Below are 22,672 nucleotides of genomic sequence, written 5' to 3' on the forward strand. Positions count from 1 at the left end.
ATGAAATATAATTCTCCAATGACACAGCTGTGAAGTACAGCATTTTCATTTCACTAGCTGGCAGACAGGTTTTGGCCTTATTATTATTATTAACTATGTAGAGCCAAAAGTCTTCTAGGTCCTGCACAGACATGTCTGAAGGCAAGGCCTCTTCCTTGTATCTGCTGTAAACAGAGACACCATAGGGTATTCAGCCCAACAGAACAGATCAGATTCATTTTCACATGACTGCTATGGCCAAGTTGTATGCTATGACACAAGGATATGAACACAACATAAGGCATATTTTGCCTCCTTCTTCTCTACGGCTTCGATTTCACTAATCTCTTTGGGTGGGATAGAGTAATTTTTAGCTTTTGGTTTGGGGGAGTTTCATCATTTTCTTTAAATAGCTACAGTAAGCATGTGAATTCCAGCCAGTATCAAAATCCTGGGGGGTGAAGGGGACAAACTGGGAATTAAAAATGGTAATGTTGTTTTTAAATTTGTTTCTAGTTTAGGTCACATTTCTTCTGTTGGCTGAGGGAATGCGAGGTTTATTTGAAAGCAGAGGTACAGGTATACTCCATCACAGTTTAACTGTAGAACAATAAAAATCAGAAAGCCCCCATTTGAAAATGACTGATCTAACCACATAACTGAGATGAGCCCTTCCTCTCCCAAGTCCCAACAATGCATGAGGCAGGGATGACAGAAAAGCCAAAGTTCCCCCCTTCCTTGAGATCTACACCCACTGAACTGAGATGAAATCAGAGCATGGGAGGCAGCATTAGGGAAGTGAGTCTTGCCTGCCCAGCAGCCCCAGAATAGTTGGTAGGAACACCTGCCCACGGCTTTTTCTTTCCAATTTGTTGCAGGGGTGAGTGACGGCATCACTCATGTTGTCGCTCATTGTGCCACTTCATGTGTCCATCCTGCTCAATGCACCTCTTTCTTCAGGGTGCCAGTGGTATCACCCTGGGAAAGAAACATGTCTCACTGTGTCCATTCTCAAGACACTTTGAGGCTTCACAGACTGAGCACTCTGCTCTGGGACTGAGCAATGACCCCGGGGCCATGCGCTGCTCAGAGATCCTGACCTCAGGGAGACTCCTATGCACACAGAACCAGCCTCTGTTTACAGAGGAGCCTGAAAGGGGTATCTCATGGCAAAAAACAAAGCGCCAAATTAAGCCTGATCTGACAAAATGTACCTATGAAGAAGAAAAGGATAATCAGTCTTCTTGACAACTACGAAGTGGAGAGTGCTGTTGCTAACCAAATGCAACATCTCCAAACGGTGATGATGAGTGGCAAGCAGCAGGGCCATGGGGCTGATTAACACACACTCACTTAGGTAGGAGAAGGAATGAGATCCAGCATTTGGTGTATGCACTTCCAAGAGGTGGAGAGAAAAGCCTCAAAACAGCACGAGGGACAGATGTGTGATGAGAGGTAACATCAGGCTTCCTTTGGGGGGAGGTTGGCCACCTGTGCAACTGTTGCATTAACCTCTTTTTTGATTCAGGAATGTAAAGGCAACTACAGCAGTAGCAATTTCTCCTCTGGGCTGGACTCTAACCTCATGCCATACCTCAGGAACCATGCTTTCTTTTCGTATCTTTCTGAAATCCTCAAGGGTTTTAGAATGTGGGTGTGCAGTACATGAAAAGCAGCCTAAACACATTTTGAATTCTTGGTGAATGACAACTCCGTATCAGCTCCATTTGAGGCTACAGCAAATGTTGGAAAGAAATTGTGTTAACTGTTTCAACTGTACTGGGGGGGGGGGGGGGAGGAGACTTTGAGTACATGTTATGGTGCAGTGGGCAGTTGTCTCTTTCAGTGCTCCAGTTCCTTTCCAAAAGATAGATGAGGAGGATGAAGTAAGTGTTACCCTTCAGTTTCTCTAGCTTGCTGACAAATACTAGACTTAGCCTCCAACTGAAGTGGAGAGTAAAAGGGCACTGGCAGTCTTCTCCAACTCCATGCAGCTTACCCAGGCATAAATGAGCCCCAAGAGAGCCCCCAGTCCCTTAGGGGCTCTTTGAAACTTGCAGGGGGAGATAGCACTGTGGGGGAAAATGCACTATTCATGGCTGCTCTACAGAGCTTGTGATCAAGACATAGTAACACAGTTGCTGGAGGCTTTGCTTCAGTAAGGAGAGAAACAAACCCATGTAAGCATGCTTGTCATGAATGCTGGCATTTATAATGGAGAGCAGAGTGTCAATGAATGCCTGTTGCAGACACTCCTAGTTTGCTTTTTCATAATTTCATGTAATGATACTTTATACTGAGATTTTATATAGTGGTTCCTTAATTTAATTAAATTGAATTTTGTGGTAGTGGGAAACAGCCTGCATTGACCATACCCAATAGCTCACCCAGTGAGCTATTGTTTCACCAATAATTTTTCCATAATCTTTTACCACTATTTGTTTTAAGGCACTGCCATTTTATGAGAGCTCTCTTCCCTCTGTTAGAGGACAATGCAAGCCTGAAACCAAAAAATGCACATCTCCAAAGACCACATCCCTTCCATCGGGTGCTGAAGCAGTCAATGGTTTAGGAATGGGAAAAAGCACGGGGACAGTAAAGAGGATCACAGACGTGGCCCATTCAGCAAAGTAGTTTTTATTTGTTTGACTGGTTGCTAAAACCATCACCAGCCCCTGCCTGTGAACACAGAAACCCACTATTTCTCACATAGCTCTAGAGTCTTAATATGTAAAGTTATACTAAAATGGTCTGAAAACTTTTACATCTTCCACCCACACAAATGGAGCAGTCCCCTCCTACCCCTCCACAGCTCCCAGCCTCAAATATCCTGGCATAAAATGATCAGACAAAATAGGTGACTTATGTTTTTATTGGTTCCTCCAGACTATGACGACATTTCCTAAAATGCTGAGCCAGGAAACTATTAATGTCTCTGAAAAAGTGGAAAGGGTCAGGCTATTTCAAAGGGTATGTGTTTGCTAAGAAGCCTTTGTTGTAGATGTATAGGCCACTTAAGATGCAATTAATAACAATAACACTCAGCATTCACATAATATTTTTAGCTTTAATGTATATTATGAATATATTTCTAACACCTCTGTGTGGTAAGGAAATATTACCCCTCTTTATCTTTTGGAGAATTAAAACTGGAAGGTTAAACAGCTTGCCCAAGGTTTTATAAAGAAGTATATCCACTCCAAGATTAGAACTCCCTTCAGATTTGTACAAGCTCCTGATCTCAGACTGTTTTTGGAGGGAGAAATGGAAATGGTTGCAACTTATCAGCATCAAAAAAAGAAGACCAGGAAGATTTTCTAGATTTATCTCAGCTGTGTGGCCTGTGTTTGGCAACACAAGGCAGCTCAGGTTGTAGGGTTAGAGATTCCTGAAGAAAGCTCTGTGTGCTTTATACACAAGTACTAAACCAAACCACTGGTCCTCTAGCAAGAACACAGCACATGAAATGCAGGACAGAAAGAAGGACCATAAAGAGGCTCCAAAACCCAGCGTACTTTCCAATTTTCAAGCACGTACTATATACTTGTTTTGGCTCCATTGTCAGCAGGTTTGGGAAGTATCAAGGGGGGCACAAAGGACTGCACAGAAGTCTCGGGAGTAAGGGTGCTTAAAAAGCATCAGAACTTTATTAGTGGCAAGTTTCATCTGCAAACCCAATTCTGATCCTGATTATACTAGAGTATGCATGTAGGACAGCTCCCCAACACAGCAGTGCAAAGCAGATTTAAAACCAGCCTGCCTACAGCATACAAAGTATGATACATTTTACACAGAAAAGCATGCCACGACATCCTAAAAGAAGCAGAAGTCAAGACTTTCTCTCCAGGAACTACATTCTGCTCTTACTGACTCAAGAATCTCACTAGTTTGTCATGTCTCAAACAAGCATGATCCTGCCATCCCATGCACGCTGCAGATAAAATCCCACTATTGCACAGTGCCATCTCCTGGGCAAGCAAGACTGAAAAAACCTCACGACTCCCTTTCTTCCCATAGCATCCAATGTTTTAATATCTCCTTTCAGGGCTGGCAGGCCCAGCATTACCTCTGTTCTCCGAATACAAGCAATGAATTCACGGAAAGAAGAGCAGATTGTTTACAGCTCCCATTGCAAATCGTGAGACTCAGCAGTCTGCTCCTGAGAGAAGCAATATGAGCAGACGCAAGTACCGTGCAAACCTGCAGGATTAAGTTCACTCTGTGCTGCTGGCTAATCACAAATTAGCAATCAGGGCTTCCTTTCAACATCCAAACAGGAAAGGGGAGTGGAGGAAGTAAAAGCTTAATAATTTCTTGTATGTTAACAAGTTACACGAGCCACTCCATTAAAATTTTTTGTTACGAGAACTTAAGCTTAGTGCATTGTCTGCCACAGCAGCAAGCATTTATCTTTAAATTCAAGCCATGCATCTTGGAAAAAAAATACCAACGCAAACATTTCATTCAGCACACCTTAACATACAGGATTAGAGACCATCAAGCTATGAAATAAAGTTGAGGATCCCATCTCACTGTAATCACAAGTGTTGAGATTATGGTCCTCAAACCAAACCAGAGGTGGCAAGCATGCCAGTCTCTCTAATATTCAGTGAAGGAACAGGGTAGAAGGGTAATGTTTTAGTTATCACAAATTGCTAAAGCCATAATGGCCATTGACCAAAGAGCAAGAAAAACAGACATATGTGTTACATCTATTTCTTTCCACTACCTTTCAGTGCTACCGGTGGCTCTGTATATTCCACAGTATCTACCTGGCCACAGTAGAGAGCTGGGGAAGAAATCCCTGTGGGACACGACGAGACCGCTAAGAGGCCCGTAGGAGCAAGGGCTCTCAGGGATCTGTGCTGAACACAGCAAGGAACATTTTTCTCTCTCTCTGTCTTCAGAACCATCAGATCACAGCTGCTGCCAAAAGTGGGAAGCCTGGTCCCATTACCGGCCCCTAACTTCATGCTATCTTCACCATACAAGGAACAAAAAACCTTTGTACCATGGTTGAATAATTCTGGAGAGTTCAAGACAGATTAAAGGCCAGTCCTCTCACTTGCCTGGAGATATTAAGACAGATTAGGGACGCGAAATAAGATGAATGTTGTGAGTGGACACAGGTTGGTATTTTGGGAAACCAAAGTTGCCTTGGGAATATAATGTAGAACTCATTTTTTAGGGACCCTTTGTGGATGTGTGAAGCAAAAACATCTCGTGAAGAAGTTCTAAGACTTAACAGTAGAGAGAGGGATGATTTAAGTGGGCTGCATGGAGAACACAACAAAGACAATTCAGAAAAAAAAATCTGTCAACATACCTGCTGCACAATCTCATTATCTCCCATGGATGCAAACAAGAACAGACATATAACGCAGATAGTTACCATGGCCCACAATAAACCGGCTGGAGCAAACAAGGAGCCAAATCTGTGTGGGAGCATGTTCTCCATTATGGAATCTAAGGGTAAGTTTTCCCTCAGATTCAGCAGTGGAGACAAGCACAATCCTGGTTCTGCACCACACAAACCAGCCATGTGCCATAAACTATCTGAACATACCTGTTACACTATGCATGAGCTTGGAGATATGGACCTTACTGTGGACTCTTATCGCTGCTCTGAGCAATGAAAAAAGTGTGTGTGTGTGGGTGGGTGGGGGAAGTGTCGGTTTTACATGTGAGCTTCCAGTCTAGATCCTCTAGGGTCAGATAGTTTTCACAGTAGACATTCCCTGTTTCCAAGGCAACTGGAGGCAGATCAGATATTTCATCAGCCTGGATTTTGGACCACCCATCAGCAAAAACTCTATAACAAGAGTTTTGAAAGCTGAAAAACACTAACTGTACGAGATTGCTAGGGTTTTTTCAGACTTGAATATAAGGTAGGAATTACCTCTTCAATCAGAAACACTGATATTCTTTCCACAGGACTCCTATTGCTACCTTGTACTCCAAGACTTGCTATGTCTACTGTGTCCAAACATGTACTTCTCTGTCATCACTGACTACCTTACTCACTTCTCACTTAGGATGCTTTTACTCAAAGCAGCAATGCCACTTCCTACTACATGAGAAAGACCATGATGACTTTGTGGGACTGCAGCCTGCTCAGTTCCCAAAATGATGACGTCTTCCAGAACATTCAGCTTTCCAGACTGTGATGCCCCAGCAGGTTAGTTGACCTTCATTTAATTTCTCTAGTTTCAAATGCCTTTTGTTAAGCCAGAGACTTGTAATTCTCCTTCCTTCTCCTCCCAAAGAGCAGGGGAGAGCTTCTAGCCATAAACATTGTCATGAGCAGGGTTACTTTGGTAAGGAGTGCTAAAAGAGCTCCTACTTGTTTAGCAGCTATGACTATATCAAGGATCAACTGCCAAAAATGGAGGCGTAATGTGCTTGACAATTCTTAGTGAGAGACAAATTATGATCCATGTCCTCCTTGCCCTACATTCACACAATGTCCCAACTCATATGTTCCATTGACTTAAGCACCTAAAGGAATACATACTTGTGACCAGTTTCTCTGGACCAGACACCAGGTAGCTGTTAAATAATATTACGAATGATTTCACCATGAGATGCTTGTACTGGATCTCGCCCAAGAACTTTTTATGTATTACATATATTACTGTTTTGCTGCAATTGCTGTCTCAAAGCAAAGCAAGAACTTTGACAGATATATGCATGACATCATTCAGACAAGGAGATTGTATGTTTGAAGAGGTGTGGTAATACTTGACAAAACAGATTATCTTTTTCCTTCTCTCTTCCAAAACAAAGATTTTCTTGGGCGATTATAAACTCAGGGGTTCCCGGAGTTTTGTTCAAGGAGGGCTTACTTACTGGGTGGGACATCAGGCTAGGGGCTGCATAACAAAAATCAATCTGCACTACAGTGCAGGACAACCACAACTGGAAAGTTCCTCTGAGGGTTGTATTTAGAAGCTTTCCAGTTTGACCTTTGGGAACCCCTGACTTAGATGCTGAATTTTTGTGAGAAATGTAATTGATCCTTGCGAGGTTTTTTTCTTCAAAGACATATTTCTGAAGGTTTTCTTTTTTATATGATGACTACTGGGCTCTGCGTCATGCAAGGAGGAGGTTGACTAGGCAAGAGCAGACATGCTGACCTTTCAATTTATAAAGTACTTGTAAACACGTATAAACTGAAAACAGGCAGTAGTCTGTACTGAGAAGGCTTTCTGCTCTAGAAGCAGCTCACATTATATGGGGGGGAGGGGAAGCAGTTCTTACTGTCTAAGTCTTCGGTAGATCTTTTAAGTTTATTTTCATAGTATGAAGTTTGGGGGATGTAATGATAACTTTCAGTATTCTCTAGAATAGTGCTCTCATTATAGTCTTGTTGAGATACTTGCATGACATGGTCTCTCTATGCCACACATACGTATAGAGGAATGATTTCTGCCTTGTATCGCCTGTACGCTGGAACCTGGTGGTGGAGGAGTGACAGTTGTTGAGAGAAAGGATCTCAGCCCCCCCATTCACACCTCTTCAAGCAGAGGCCACAATTGTAAACCATTCCTTATAAACTCTCAGAATACTGGAGCATACAACCAAGCCAGTCAGACAACAGCTCAATCACAGCAGAGTAAGTTAAAGAAGGTGTGAGGCACTGTTGGTATTATGGACTCGCCCTCACAATCCCACTTACGCATTCTGCATACATTTTCAAAGGCTACTCACTCCCAGTTGCACTTATGTTCACAAAGTGAGAGATTTTAGCCTCTTGCTCTCTAGTTTGCAAGGCTGAAGGCTTGCTCAGCTGGTATGTCTACACCTGCTATTACTGCCCTAAGTAAGGGCTGCAGCTTACTTAGCTTTAGATAAATTAATGGAGAACATCTAGTTTAGTCCTTAAGTACAACTAACTCTCAACAGAGAATTCCTATTCTACCTACAGAAACCATCTGAGGAATAAATTAATTCTTTCAGCAAAACTTTTTTTGACTTTTAGCTCAGATGTTTTGTGGGGAAAAGCCTCCAGCGAAATGAAGAAGCAGACAGGTAAAAATCTTCGGAATGTCCTCTAAGTTCTTCCACAAAGGCAGACCTGGCATCAGACCCACGCTCCCCCCAGACGTGGGGGATTCCCACAGAGAGCGGGCTCAGGCCCTGAGCAAAAAATCTCTTTTGTCTCAGCCTGGCAGCCCTGCCAACAGGCATCTCAAGTTTTGAGCAGGAGAACACATGTTGGGTCATCTATTCTTGTTATGCTGGGTCATAGAATAGTGCCGGTGTTTGGAAGACTGGGTGACAACAAGCACAGTGCTCTGCTATAGCTGGAGCTCTTTTTTTTTTTTTTTTTTTAAGGGCTCCTTTTAGTAGCAGGCATAGCTGGATGGCAAAGACCTGGCTGCAGTGGAGCAACCTCATTTTTACTCCCTGCTCCCTTGTGACAGGTGTAGCTGGTCAAGAAATCATGGCTCACACTGCCCAGCATACCTGCCATGCCTGCTCACTGAAGAGAAGAAAAGTGGCTGCCTTCTGCTGTAAAATGCAAGAGATCCAGGTTAAGCTGTGGGGGAAAAATGAGGCCAAAGCTTCATGTGATGGTCTCATGTTCACTACATGCAGTTTGACAGGTCTAGTAACAGGGTCAGAGCTCCCACCGAGAGTGGTCCATATGAAACAGTAAGGCCCTAGAAATATCACTTGCTTTTACTGAAAGCTGAAGATCAGTGAGCTGTACTGCAAAACCACACAAATGACATAAATGAAACAGTTTTTCTATGCTGCAAAGAGCCAAGGAGGCGAGATTTGTTGTGTGGTCTGTTTAAGAAACAGCCTCGCTGTTTTCCGTGTTTTATCTCATTCTGATCATGGGCAAAACAATGCAGTCAGGCTATTGTTCTTACCACATGGTAAGTTACTAGCTGCACGTAAACAAAACAATTAAGCTCCATCAGGAATGACTTGCCATTCAAAACCAAACTAAAAGTTGTAATTCGTTAAAACTGAAATAAAAGTTACAATTTCTTCCTGGAATCCAAATATAGTAAATTAGTTGACAGTTAACTATGACAACTATGGGATTATTTGCTGAATAGAAAGGTAAGCATGACAGCCAGCACAAATTGGAAAAGTCATTCTTCCTCTTCACCTCCATCAGTATCCACTTCAAGCCCCTTGTGGTCTCACTGCCAGTTGTGTCTTGCTGAGTATCACCTTAGCATAACAAATTCAAGATAATGGGCACAACAGAGATGAACTCCACATGTTGGCACAGCTGGCTCTAAAGCCCTCCTTCTTCAATTGCAAAAACACCAGGCTCTTTCACTGCCTCTTAAGGAGAAGGTTGAGTTGTTAACCTCTTATGACATCTGACATTTGGACAACTCATTAGTGGACAGCATAGCACACAAATACACACCAACTCATCATGTTCCGATTAGCTGTATTCCTGCTGCATCAAGAAGCCCTAATCAAAATCAGACGGTCAGCTTGCTGGACAGAATACACATGAAGGAAGACAGAATTCCCGCCCAAACGTGTACAGCATTAAAAGCCTGGACCCTGTAAAACCATCTCCTCTCCCTGTCAAAGGCCCCCAGACCAACAACTCCCACACTGCTATGTTGTGTACATGTATAGCTCTGCAGGCTGAATATTCCTATTTTAAATAATCACAGAACGTAGGATCCTTGAATATACAAGGCATAAAAGAATATAAGAGAACAAAACATTGCTAAATCATTTTATGAGAGGATAAATAAAGGCAAAAACAAAAAGCTATGCATTCTCTCCTCGCATTTGCTGGAAAATCCACTTTTATATTTTAAATGTGCATGCTCTGCTTCTTCGCAAGGGTTTAGCCATTAGCCATGATTAGAAACATGCAGAGCACTGCTGAGTGTCACTGTGGGGCAGAAGCAACTGCACTGAAGCAGGCATAAAGCTGGGGCTGGTGGGAGAAGAGCAGGAAAACCAGGAGCAGCAGAGGAGAAAGGACATAATGGGGTGCGCGCTGGGCACGGAGGCAGAGAGGTCATAGGAAACCAAGGGGACGAAGAATCTGGAAGCTAATGGTCGTTTCCAGAACAAAGTCAAAAGTTTCCTAAGGGAGATCAGCAAGTTAAGCCCACAGTCATGGTGGATCTTCCCATTCTCATTAGTCAAAGTCTCCCAATCATCTTTGTGACTTGGTATCTACGCTTGTACTGCCTAGAAAAATCCCAACCTTCTGCTGAATTTAACAGATACATTGTAAGCTATGGAATAGCCAAAGGTTATGAAAACAAGCTAGGGCCTTTTCACTGCAGCACACAGGTACCTCCATCTCTGATGAAGGGTAAAGGACACAATGTTGTGCAACAGACTGATAAAGACAGCTGCTGGAAAGGTGAAATGGCCTGTTATGGCGGTATTATCCAAATGATGGATAGCAAGGGGAGAGTGGGATATATGCTGGAGAGAATGGCTGCACAGGCTGTTAACAGAGGAAGCACAACTTCCACGAGAGACAGAAGCCAGAGCACTCTGGTTTGCTTGTTCTTCCAAATCCAGGCTGCCAAATGGCAGGAGAGGAAGGCAAAAAGGGTGAGAATAGCCTTTCATTTCTTCCTGAGCTTCCCCTTAGATTGCAGATATTACTGGACATCAGATTACCACCACCTACTTTCTTTATTATTTGCAAATACTTGTGGACACATATTCAAGGGTGCCCACATACACTGGAGGATCACTAGGCACCCTAAATATGTGGCAACAGAGCCAGGAACACACAGAATGAAAGTCAGCTGTTCTTGAATGGGCTCAGTCCCTAATGTGTTCACCCCTCGTCCTCTGCAGTGAATCCCTCATCCCACAGAGACAAAAAGGTCTAGAGTTCCTCTCAGGAGCAGGGTGGGATATGCTGGGAGGGGAATCTGGGCCTGGACCAAGGCTTGTTTGGAGGCACCCAGAGCATTTGGGACGCATCCCATGCCAAGTTCAAATTAATACAGAAGAGTCCAAATTTGTGGAGGGCTGGACCCCAAGGGACGAGAATTGGGACAGATCACAATACAGTAGCTGGCTTCTAGTCTCAGGGAGACTGGTGTCTAGAGAAAGGTCCCATCCCTCTTGCAGCCAACGCAGGGAGAACAGACATGGTCTTCCATTTTCTTATAATGGGATGTTTGCAATATTAGGAATAGTGACTGTGAAGCACTTGAGATTGGAAAGCAGAAGGAAGAGCTGCTTCTAGCCCCATGCAAAAGATGAGAGAGATACCAAAGCTCATTTCTCACCACACGGAAGTTTTCACCCAATGGACACAACTACTTTCAGCCAACTGTGCTTGTCCTTTGGGCAGTTCTCCCATTCCTCCTTTTGAGTACAACATTTCAGAGAAAACTACTGCAGGAGCCCAGGTGTATGGCATTCAATATGCATTCTCCAAAAGGAGCAAATGTGGTACAGGTGTTAGACTTGCCCTTATTCTTTATTTAGACATTGTATTTCTCTGCTTGCTCTAACCTCTGCACTCTCTCAGTCTCTTAATCTTAGCTTCATTAACTGCATGCTCTGCACTTTCCTGCCTGGCCTTCACTCTTCATAGCTTTCCTACTCTTCACTAAAACAAGCCTTCCTTCTTGCATGTTATTTCCCTTCTACCACAATAAAAATTATAGCACTAATCTGATTTCACAGGTGTAGCACAGCTGATTTTGCATTCCCCACTCTTTCCCTTGCACTGGCACTGTCCACAAGCCCTTTGGGACAAGGTCTAGTCAGCATTTGAACAGCGCTTAGTAAAACAGCACCCAAAAAAATTAGTCTGTCTCTTCTGCATATCCATAATACATGCACTTAACAACACGAGTTGGATAACTGGTTTCCTACACAGCCCTCATCCTATTTGATTTTAGAATTTGCAGTTTGAGATCAACAGATTGATGCTGCATCTTCCCCCAGTATTATACCAACTGCAATTTTCATCCAGGTCACTTTGCCACTGACTTTAAAGGCAGTTGAGAAATTCTACCTCAGACCCCACGCAAGGGGCAAAACTCCTGCTGATTACAGGGGAAAACTCTTTCTACGTACAGAGCAAAAGGCCTCTGAATTCGACGCTTTAAAAAGACAGCGCAAAGTGCCCACCCAGGCCTTGCCAGTGTACCTCTCGGGGCTTGGTAAGCACTTGCATACCATGGTGCTGAGCACGGCAGTAAAACCTAGACAGATTGTTTAAACAGGCTAGGACGTGGGCATCCTGTTTCTCACGGCACCATCCGCATAACATGCGACTGCTGCCAAACATTACAGTACGAATTTCCCACTGCGCCTAAGATGCAGTTGAAAAATATCCAAAAAAAGAATAAAAATATTTATATCTTAAACATGTTAACTGGGTAAACAAGATTGTAACTGGGCTGCTGTTATGTCTGCTTACCAACATGCCGGCTGAAGCAGACATAAATGTTTAGAGCAGTTGCTGTTGTGCGTGCACATGCACCCGCTGCCGTGCCTGGCAGGAGCACAGCGACTCCTGCACAGGATGAGGGCAGCCCGCTTACGCTTCAAAGAAAGTGATCACCCTGCTCAGTCAGTAAATGCTAAGTTTTCTCAGCCAGCTGAAGCAAGTCACTCTCTTGCTGTATGCAAACATCGTGCACAGCTACTGGGGCAAATCTATTCTTGATCTGCTGAATGCGAGGTGTACCCTGATTGTGCCTACAGTAATGCCTTTGATCACCTTTAAAAACTGATTTTATGGCCTCAATTTACTTTCTCAGATAAGATCATTATCTAATAGTTAAATAAAACTACCACTGGCTAAAATGGTCCGTCAATGGTGAGATTTGTTACTTTTAAGCAAGAGTCCTCAATTCTACTCCTCACCAGGCCTCACTGCAAGCCTATGGAAGTCCGTCTTCTCACACCACAGTCACCAGCCCTTTTCCCCTCAATGCCTGCATGCTAGAAGTCCTTTCTAAATTGTGCTGTTAATGTGAAAAACTAATCATCTGTTACCTAAATACTCTGTGTCATATTTGGCCCAAACCAGCACTCAACATAACAACTCAGTATTTTAAGATCAGAGGTCCCTAAGTGTAAACATCCCGCCTACCTATATCTCAAATGATGTTTTTCAAAACTGTCCATAATGACAAGTGAAAATCTGTAACCTGTAGAAAATTTGCAACATTTCAGCCCCAAAGAGAAAGTAACTTCTATGCTTGAACTTTGGTGAGTAATCATAGGAGAGAACCATCCACTTAAAGGTACCAGTTACCTGCTACGGGACATTTTCTTCAGTTAGCACTTCAAAGAATATCATCATCTAACTTTAGGGGAGCTCAAATATTTAAGGATATTTTTCCAATAGAAGCTAAGCACAACAGCCCTGTTCCAGGAAAGCCCGTGAGGAATTCCATGACTTCTCTCACAGGAAAGTTTTGACACTGAGGCATCAGGTCCAATTTCAGAAGCCCTCGCTGTATTTTCCAGCTCAACTGCATACTCATATAACAATATATATTAAGGCAGAAGACCTGTTCCAAAGCTCCTAACATCTAAACCCCTTTTGAAATTTGCCACCTTAGACGCATCTATTTTGTAAAATTTTGTTAAGAAACAGCATCATTAAATGGACACAACTTGAAATCTCTTGATCTGTTATAAAAAGACTCAACAACAACAAAAAAGCAAAGTGCCACCGATTATCTATGCAATTCTTCTAGCTAATTCTTGTGGTTTTATCATCACTGTGTAGTCCTTTTTTTTTTTTTTTTTAATGGTTTTCTCCTCTTTCTTTGCTGCCTCAGAGAAACAAACAAAGGATTTGCCCAACTAGCCATGCAAATATAGCAATGAAAGACGATAGGCTTGAAGAACACCAAAAGCACAATATAAAGAAGAAAAAAATGGATTTTTTTCCCAAGAAATCACAGTCATTACTTGTAACATTGATACGCAAAAAGCATTAAGACAGATGTACGAATTTTAAGTTGACGACGTGCCTTTGCAATATCTGAGGAGCGTTAGAGTGAATGTTAGTGAGAGCATTTTGATGTGGGTCACAGGATCGGTTGATACTAGTTTCATTGCTCAGTGTGGCATATTTTTCATATTATGTAATGCTTATTGTATGTATTATAATGACACATAGCAGAAAGCCATCAGTAAAGGCTTTCACAAGGCAGCGTGCAAAGAAATGTGATACAATGATAAAAAGACAGCATTTGATTGTTTTTCCTTATACTCTTCTCTACCTTTTGGTGGCTGTTAAATCGGTACGCTCTGATCAGCTCCCCGAACCTCACCTGCCATCTTTATGAAGCTGTTTGTCAGACCAAATTCAGAAACCAGCTGCTGGGAGAAGAGCTGCAGTCTCATCACTGCAGGAAGGTCACCACATGAAGCAGGGGGGAAGCTCTGCCCATTCGCTTCATGTCAGTCCGTGCTGCACAAGTACCATGTTTTGCAGGTGACTTCTTTCAGCACATGCAGATTCCAAACCGCTTAGAAAAGAGGGTAACTAGCCGGAGCGATTACAGGGAAACTATCAAAATATGAAACCATATTAGGTGCCCTTTTATAGACTATGCCTAATTTAAAGTTTATATGTCATCAGGGCAGACTTGCAGAAATCCTCATGAATGTAGTGTAATCAAGCTTTTATTAAAACTAGTCAGAAGTTTTCATCACCAAAGCCAAGATTTCATTAGGAGCCTTTCTCTGGTTACTCTGTTTAACTTTCAACATTTACAGAACCCTGTCAAAATTACCTCTTAAAAGATTTGAGGCTGAATTAACCGATACCTTCCAGGGGGCTATTTGTCACCAAGAAAAAGTGCACAAATTTGGATAGTTTAAATTATTTATATCTTATTTCTTCTCTTTTGAGAAACTGCAGTGTACGTAAGTGCTATATTACTGTGCTAACGATGAGAAACAGATGAAAAAGAACTGCTTCCAATCTCAACCTCAGATACTGTAATTGTATTAAATAATCATTTAATTATTAAAAAGAGTAGAGGGCAATGCTAATGAGAGTTCATAAAGTAAACAGTGTTATGTCTCGGAATCCCTGCGTCACTCAAAAGACCACAGAGGTCTAAGAATCCACACCAACTGGAACTTTAATAGACTAAACAGGTTTGATTATTAAAAATTAACATAAAATTAAATGACTGAGCTGGGTCTATGAACAAACTGGTGGAGTAACTGTACACTTCTTTCCTGGCCAAATACTCTACATTCAATACAATATCATCATGAACTGCTGAGCTGCATGTCAAAGTCTGCCTTTTGCTTCTTTAAAATACCACAACAAAGAGATGCTTGCTCTAACCTCATTGGGCAATACATAATTTTGGAACGCCTATAATTCCAAGATGAAATCACCACAACTGGTCTCATAATATTCTATTTTAAGATGTAGTTCCTCATATTTGGGGGAATAAAATGCTTGCATCTTGCAAAGGGAGAGAAAGGCAGCTCAACTATGTTTGTTCTTAAAAACACACTTGTCACATAATGGAACAAAGAAATCCTCCAGAGGCGCATCCCAAAAGCAGCATTCAACTGCAAGCCCCAGGTAATTTGGGCACCTGGCCACTTTTCACAGTGCAGAAGGATATGAAGCAGGCAAGGCACAGACCAAAGTTGCAGCTGGCTCCACATTGTCCCGTTTAGTGGAAAAGGGGTAAAACCTGGAGGAAAACTACTGGGCAAGAGCAGGCCCATACATTCAGCGATTTCAGATGATTCCTCTCCTTGGTTTGTCTCTTCAGGGCCGCGTGGGCTACGAGAAAGGCAAGTTCTTTCAAGGGAACTCGGTGAGGCCATTCAAACACCAAAGGCAGCAGCAAAGATGACACAGAAACAAATATGAGAGAGGGACATGAGAGAAGATGAGTTAGAATAAAGCAGGCAAGGTTGAGGCTGGAGGCCAATAAGAGATCAAAAAAAGAAATGCTGGCATATTAGCATCATGCTGAGCAGTGAAAGCAAAGAGGGAAAATTGCCTTCTGTTCCCCACTGGAACAGAAAAGCAATCAAGCTCAAAGGAAGAATTCGGTGAAAGAATGCAATTATCATTACGGTATTAACTTTGCTGATTTAAACTCCCTCAAAACAGGCAAAAATCAGTATTTAAGACATGCAGTGAACAGGAAACAGATGCTCTTCATCTGGCAGTCAATATTTACAGACCAAGCAGGATGAAATGAGAGAATTCTCTTCTCGTGCGAATACAATTAAGCTTTTTCTTCCTTTGCAACTTGTCTAAGATGTTGCAAGTGTAAAGGATGCAGAGCTCCCATTGCATGTAGGCAGCTAAAATGGGTGTCCAAAGATATGTCTAAGCTAGAGATACTGCAATAATAGTATTAAGATACTCTAAGAAGGTCAGGTACAGGCAGCAGTTCTGCTGCGACTACAAAGAACTCGGTGCAGACTTATTAATGCATAATTTAGCAACCTTGTTAGTAATTTCACTCTGGCAACAGCAACTCTCTCACTATAGCAAAAATGCAGTGTAAGAGTACAGGGCACCTAATGCTCTGGGGGATGAAGGAGACCCCTCCACTCCTATGAGTATGTGTCAAAGTGGAGACAGCTCCAAGTCAGGCAGAATCAGAAAAATGCATCTCTGCAAGTCAGTGCATGAAGTGTGACAACAAACATCAAGGATAAGCTTGAGGCAGAGCTTTGCTTACATGATCTCTACATGAGGAAGGATCAAAAAAAAACCCAACAGTCCCCCCCCCCCTTTTTTTTTGTATACAAAGGGATTGCTGAATACAAGGGATAGAGCAACCCTGAGCTACAAAATCATTCCCTGATTTTCTCATTTCCCGGTCAGGAGCCAATTAGACCTCAGGGCTGCACCCTATATCCTTCTCACAGTTTTTGCAACCTCTGTTTTTTCCAGACTAAAAACAATACCCATCCAGGCATAAAACAGTATTATGATTTAAAGTGAAATCAGTACCATTAAAAATGCTGGATCAATGCACTTCAGTCCCAAAGTCATTTGTTCTTTATATTCACTCAGTTCTCCTCCAAGCAACTACGCAACGCCTAACACCATGGCTTTGATGGCATGGCAAGCCACATAGTGGGAACTCATCTCAAAACTACCAGCTTCATCTCAAGTATGAGATCAAATCTTTACACAACAGTAACTACTTTAAGTTATGACAAATTCAGGCTAGACTTCAACTCTAACAAGGGCATGACATACCCACATTTATATGAAGTCCCCGTGTAATATCTTACCATGTCCAACTGCTATAATAGAGGTAGGAATTGAATATATGTAACTTAATATCTGGATACATCATGCCTGTGTACAGAATGTAGTCTGCATCCCAGCTACACTGCAAACTAAAACACCATGGTCAGACAGTACAGACTTTTTGCTGTGCTTGTAGATTAGGTAAATCCAATCTCAATTTACCTAACTTATGACAGAAAACAGAGCAAATACAGCCAAAGATTTTAGGAAAAAAAATACTAAACGTAGACAGAAGAACTAAAGAGCTAAGACCACCACATGATATGGACATAATTTGTGCTATGGAAGCCTAGAAAGAATTGACTGGTCAGGCTTTTTGTGGTTTTGCACAGGCTTTTATGGCATGACAGATATTTCAATAAACACTATGCCCATGCCCTGAGCGATTACATAGACATTCTCAAAGTTATTGGAAGACAAAACTGATAGAAGGCTGAATCATGACCCCAAATGGCCAACGTGGTGCAATTCCTGTCCAACATCCACATCTCAACCAAAAAAAAAAAAAAAAAGAAAAGCGAAAAACCTGTACTAGAGTATAAGGAATATTACAACAGATTAAATCAAAACTGTTCGAGACGCATGTGTTCTGCAAGGCAGAGAGAGGGGGAACGAAAAAATTGGCTTGAGGGTGCACTCAGATTTCCTCTGTGACTTTTGTCTGTAAAGTCTTGCGTCTTCTCACAGTCTCCACACTCTAGGCAGTTTCCATCAACTATAGAAGAAACAACTAGGAGTCCACGATGGGAATTATTTGGGCCTCTAGCTATTTGTGTTTTAACATAGAATTAAACTGTTGAACTGAAGTGAATTAAAAACCGGCTAATTTATCCTGTGCATGACATGGTGCCTGGTCAAATACGAAGCATATTGGCGAGTCTGATTTTCCAATATAAATGCTTGGTCTCCAAGCCTAAATATTTTAGAAAGCTATTCAAATTACATATGAAAGACATTCTGTACTTCTCTATTACAGGGGCTGAAAAAGTGCCAGTGAACTTCTGCAGTGTTCTACCTTTTGAGGACTACAAATTACAGTCCTGATAGAAATATGGCAACTGAATTTAGTAAAAGTCCTTGAAGTTTAACTCTGTAATGAATTAGACTGAAAGAATGTATATTGTTTAAACACCAACACAGACATCCTTAGTAGTTTCAAAAGGGGTGAAGATGTCCTGATAGCTTGCTCCTGAGCTGCTACAATGCAACTCAAACATCTAACATAAAGCACAAAGTAATTTTTAAAATTTGATTTTGAGAAATGGACTTTCTGTATTTTTAATTGTTTCCTAATTAGAGAATAGACTGTACTGCTTTTGTGGTTTATAACATTACATAATATAAATAGCATTCATTTTAACGATTGTCTAAATGCACATTTAAACAATTAGCTAGCGCATCATCTCAAATATTATCCTGTCCAACGAAAAAAAATATTTTCAAATCACACATGTATAATGATAGTAGTAAAGCCTTAAGAATCTTTTTTAAGTAATGCAAGAAAACAAATTTAAACCAGGTGGAAGGAACATCAGTTCTGGAGTGTCTAGATTCTTTTTTTTTTTTTTTTTTTTTTTTTTTTTTTAAGAGGACTGTATGTGGAAAACTCATGGGATTGCAGGCAAAGACGTGGATAGGCTGGCTGACTTCTTTGTCTGAATGTATCCCTCCAAATTCAGCTTTCAGGAACCTTCTCCACCAAGGACTGTACTCCATTTCTCCTTCCCCACTTTTGTCAAACATTGATGGTGTAGGGGCAGGACAGGAAGAGACAGGACAGATCCTAGAGAAGGAAGCTTCCAACCATATGCTATTCCAGTTTCTACTACCATACATTAGATGTTCTTTAAAAAATTTATTTAATATAGGTCATATTAAATAGAATTAATGGCCCCTACTAGCCTCAAAATCTCTCAGTCAATGCATGTTCCCTCCTGCTTTCTGTGAGGGCACGCACATTTCCAGGGCATATTACCTGTTTTGTAACATAAGCTAGAAATTGGCTTTTCCTCTCTCATTCTAAAGAACTCTTGTATTTCTCTTCTGCGTCCATGCATCTTTTCTTATTTTCCCTTTATGGATAAAGCATTTTCCTTAATTAAAAATAAAAATTGACAGTAGACTTCCCTCTTCTCCTTCTCCAGCCATGCACTGAAAAAGCAGCTTTACCCATTATGTGCTCACTCAAATTACACAAGAGTAAAGGACCAGGTATTCTGCCTCTGGCATAAACAAAAGCTCAGCTATTGTAACAGTAACTTGCTCTCCAGAAGGAAGTTGTAGAGACCTCAGGTTCATATTAAAAATCCTTTTTTGAGAGAACTCTGTAGCTCACATGCAGAGTCAGAGATGTCAGCTCACTCTAACTTACAGGGTGAGAACCACAGGACAAACGGCAGTTACCAGAGACAACCCATCAGCAAGCAATGGTAGTACAAGTAAGAGAAGACTGGCAAAGTTGGGGATTTGGAGGAGAGAAAAAAAAAACAAAAGAAGGGAAAAATATATACACTTGGGACAGAGAGACCACAACTGAAAGGACACAGACAGACAGACAGAAAGACGTGGCAACACTGGGCTGTTGAAAGAAAGAGCCCATGGGAGATCACTAGCTCTGGGATTGAATCCCATAAAAGCTTCCAGAACACAGCCACATTTGCTCTGAAAGCTTGACAGGTATATGGGAATTATGAACAGATACAATGTGATTAAAACAGATGCTTATTTAAGTAAGAGATCAGGACAGATAGGAGTGAAACACCTGCTGATTCAAGTGATACAGGTAGGTTTCTCCAGTAAGAAGAGTATTGCATCCGTAAAAAAAAACTAGAGCTGAACCACAGAGGTGCCGGACTTGGTTCTAAATATCTGAGGGGGCGAAAAAGACAGGAGGACAGGGCTATTGCAGCAGCTGGGGTTGGAAAGCAAAGCAGAGCTGTGATAGTTTGACTCTAGTTCTGGATGTGCAGTGCACTGAGTTGACTGAAAATAGCTAGGCAGTGACGCCTGTTGCATTCTGGAGATAAGCATCAGGCAAAGGTTTTATGCTGGCTGCCAGCATCAGAACAGTTTTGAGACATTTCAGAATATTATGTGATTCCAGCAGACTACTTTTTTTTTTTTTTTAACTAGTGGGTGCTTTTAATAGATGCTGAGTACAGTCATGCTTTGTTTGAGAAAGTGCTGCTTACTCTGAAATCAGCAGGATGCAGACAAAATACTTCATCAGTTCACTGCTACCTAACATGAGTTTTATCTAAGAGCACCAGGCTGTCATTTACCCATTGCTTTAAGTAAATCCAACTGGAAATAGAAGTCAGAAGGATCCACTTGGGAGTAAAAGTTCTTGGCTAAATAGACATGACTCAAGTGACGTTAAATGGAGAATCATGCCAGGCCAAAGCATTTTCTCAAAAGTTTGTACCAGGAGTCTGAGCTATGAATATCAGCTGCCTCCAGCATGACTGAAGCCTCCTAGCAAATGTGATGAGGGAACCACTGTTTACCCTCACTCACCTGCAGAGGATCCTCACCGTGTACAAGGGGACGATCAGAAGCCCTAAGGAAGGTGAGCTGATATTTTTGGCCAAGTGAATAACCAATATAACCAATGTCTCTTATGACAACGGTCTACGTAATTAAGAAAACTCTGAAATCACTGCATTCACTCTGTGAGTGATGACAACTGTACGCCTTCAGTATTACAACCCAAATGGATAAAAGCACATGGAAAACTGATATCAGATCACCACAAGACCAGTAGTAGTCATGAGCTACAGAAATCATTGATTGTTTCTTTTTTCTTTTTGGTCCCTCTTTTTGGTTAAAAAAAAAAAAAAAAGTGACGCACTAGCTCTGTATCCTACAAATCCTACATCCCCAAGGGTGTTTAATCATTCTCAGGCACTCTATCACATCTCTATTAGTTGAGAAGGCTCCAGTTTTTAAAGGAAACTTGTGACTTTCATAGCATTTTCTTCTGACAGTGAAGTAAGCCATTTAAATCTCTCCACTTTTGTTACATGCTCCAGTACACCAAGCGGTCTGTGAACATAGGGAAATGGATTAGATAAATAGAAATATTTTTGTTATGACCTAATTTAAGGATCTTAAAAATAATATGACTACTTCAAAAACTGCAAGGCATCAAAAGGCTTAAAAATATTACAGAGACATGAGAGTGCAAGAGATCTGGCAAGTATCGATAGAGTAACATTTAACTTGAATGAGAAACAGGAGGCATTCAGAGACACATGGTTACCATTCACATAAATTTATGACCAGGGCAGTTTTGTTACTGTAATACTTTTTGTACCAGGAGCCATATGCAATGGCTCTTTATGTGCAATGTCCATTTATGTCATATTTGGGAAAATTAAAGAAAGGTTTGAATTTGGAATTCACTGGCTGCCAGTACAACGTAAAAGATGAAGGTAGTACAGCTTCTGCTCTTTGTAAACGAAATCAACGGCACTCGGCGAAGGTATCATGCAGCTTTTACAAATTTCACAAGTGATGGAGGAAATGGTTAGGAGACAAAAGCACACTTACCTCACCCGATACACAATTAACATCAGTCTAGTACAGTTCAAACTATGTGAGGCACACCTTTAAGAAAGATGCCTAAAGTTTCCATCAAATTAATGAATGTACTACTTTGATTACCTTAAAAGTTTATTTGTGCATTTTCACTAGCACTGAAATTTCATTAGCATTATAGCCTGTTCTAAAGGACACTTTTGATAAGCCATTTCCCATCATACAGTCAACAACTTGCAGGTTTCTTGAACAAGTAATTTAAAATGAACAGTACAAAATACAGTCTGCAGAGCACACACACAGTGCTTTCTGTATTGCAATTCTCTCATTAGATTTAGAGTTTATATTATCTTCCATATTACATTCCTTCTTACAGAAGTACTTAAACATCACAGGAGTCTGAGTAATAAAACCCCAAATTATAAATAGTAATGACTTCTCCTTATCAGGCAGTAAGCGTCCACCATTCCAAATATGGTGAAGCAATTCGTAAACTGGAAAAACAATGAGTCGCAGGAAAAAAATATTCTAATTCTTATCAGCAAACTGGTTTTCGAGATGGTTTCTGCCTATACCTGTATATCATGTCACATTGTTAAAATACAGTGGCCAGAACTCCTCAGCCACGAGGTTCAGCTCAGCCTTTTGATTATCGAGTATGATGCTTGACCTCCTCAAATCACTCTCTATCCTCTCGCTCGCCAGGTTCACGTCTTTTCCTAGAAGTATTTATTTCAAGGGGGGGTATCCTAAGTTTGAGTGCATAGTAAGTACCGCTGCCCTGACCCTAACCCAGTTTATTTTAGCTCTCACTGCTCCTTTAAATTCCCCGTTTGTCACCTCCTGTACTCCATTCTAGTCTTTCTGAGGGTATTTGCACAGCCCAGTACAGCACTGCAA

At 41.5% G+C, this 22,672-nt stretch overlaps 2 protein-coding genes across 7 annotated transcripts in view; one reads left to right on the forward strand and one right to left on the reverse strand.

Moving 5' to 3' along the window:
- The window catches only part of CMSS1 (cms1 ribosomal small subunit homolog), a 247,515-nt gene that overhangs the window by 75,061 nt on the left and 149,782 nt on the right, over positions 1–22,672 (reverse strand). The window lies entirely within an intron of this gene.
- The window catches only part of LOC112990573 (filamin A-interacting protein 1-like), a 135,508-nt gene that overhangs the window by 41,742 nt on the left and 71,094 nt on the right, over positions 1–22,672 (forward strand). For 2 of the 3 annotated variants that reach the window (XM_026112434.2, XM_026112433.2), the window contains exon 2: positions 6,015–6,157. The gene's annotated coding sequence lies outside the window, so the exon portion shown is untranslated. Of the gene's footprint in view, positions 1–5,787; positions 5,868–6,014; positions 6,158–22,672 lie in introns of those variants that run through there. The other variant, XM_064521043.1, reaches the window with a different exon arrangement.

Source organism: Dromaius novaehollandiae, chromosome 1, assembly GCF_036370855.1.
Source record: "Dromaius novaehollandiae isolate bDroNov1 chromosome 1, bDroNov1.hap1, whole genome shotgun sequence".
NCBI classification, from domain to species: domain Eukaryota; kingdom Metazoa; phylum Chordata; class Aves; order Casuariiformes; family Dromaiidae; genus Dromaius; species Dromaius novaehollandiae.